This window comes from Chrysochloris asiatica, unplaced genomic scaffold, assembly GCF_000296735.1.
Source record: "Chrysochloris asiatica unplaced genomic scaffold, ChrAsi1.0 scaffold02834, whole genome shotgun sequence".
Classification (NCBI taxonomy): domain Eukaryota; kingdom Metazoa; phylum Chordata; class Mammalia; order Afrosoricida; family Chrysochloridae; genus Chrysochloris; species Chrysochloris asiatica.
In genome coordinates, this window is record NW_006411352.1 from 1,911 (window position 1) to 3,114 (window position 1,204).

Below are 1,204 nucleotides of genomic sequence, written 5' to 3' on the forward strand. Positions count from 1 at the left end.
ATGCATATAAGGTTACTGAAACTATCTGTTGCTGTTAAGTACTTTCAAGTAGATTCCTACTCATAGCAACCCTATTTACAACACAATGAAACACTGCCCATTCTGGTACCATCTCCCCAGTGTTACTATGCTTGAACCACTGTGCCAGTCCATCTTGTTGAGGACTGTACATTTTCCTCTGACTCTGTGCTTTACCAGGCATGATGTCCTTCTCCACGGACTGGTCCTTACTGCTAATATGTTCAAAGTACATTAGACAAAGTGTCTCCATCCTCACTTCTAAGGATCATTCTGACTTTGCATCTTCCAAGACTGATTTATTCATTCTTCTGGCAGTCCATGCTATTCTGTATTCTTAGCCAACACCTTAATTCAAAGGCATCAATTCTTCTCTGTCTTCCTTGTTTTTTTTCACTGTTCACATGTATATGAGGTGATTTGAAAATACCTTGCCTTGGGTTAGGCACACTTAAGTACTGATGGTGATATCAAAGAGCTTTTTAGCATTTTAAAAAAGATCTCTTGGAACAGAATTACTCAATGCAATACATCCCTTTAGTTCTTAACTATTGCTTCCATGGGTGTTGATTGTGGATATATCTAGAATAGACAAATTAAAAGAGACAGAAATAGATGGTTTGTTGTTAAATGCTAGTTCCAACTCATAGTGACTCTGTATAGTTTTCAAGGAGCTGCTGGTGGGTTTGAACTACCAACCTTACAGTTAGCAGTCCAGTGCTGATCCTTCATGACCACACCAGGAATCCAAATGGATGGCTGTTGTTGTTGTTGTTAAGTGCTGTTGAGTTGGTTCTACACATAGCGGCCCTGTATAGGGTTTCCTAGGAGCAACTGGTGAGTTTAAACTGCTGACCTTGTGGTGCAAACTGACCTTGCAATCCAGTGCATTATTCTTCAGCACTACACCAGGAGGAATCTAATGTTATAACTTAATGGATGCTGAATTTCTGTGAAATGTGACTAATAGTTTTGCAAATGGGTAGTAATGGTGGCTGTACACACTATGTTGTTGTTGTCAGGTGCCATCGAGTCAGAACCGACTCATAGCGACCCCATACACAGCAGAACGAAATAATGTCCGATCCTGGGCCAACCTCACTACCACTGTCACACTCGATGCCATCAATGATGCCACCTGGCTGATCCATCTCATTGGGGGTCTTCCTCTTTTTCTCTGACCCTC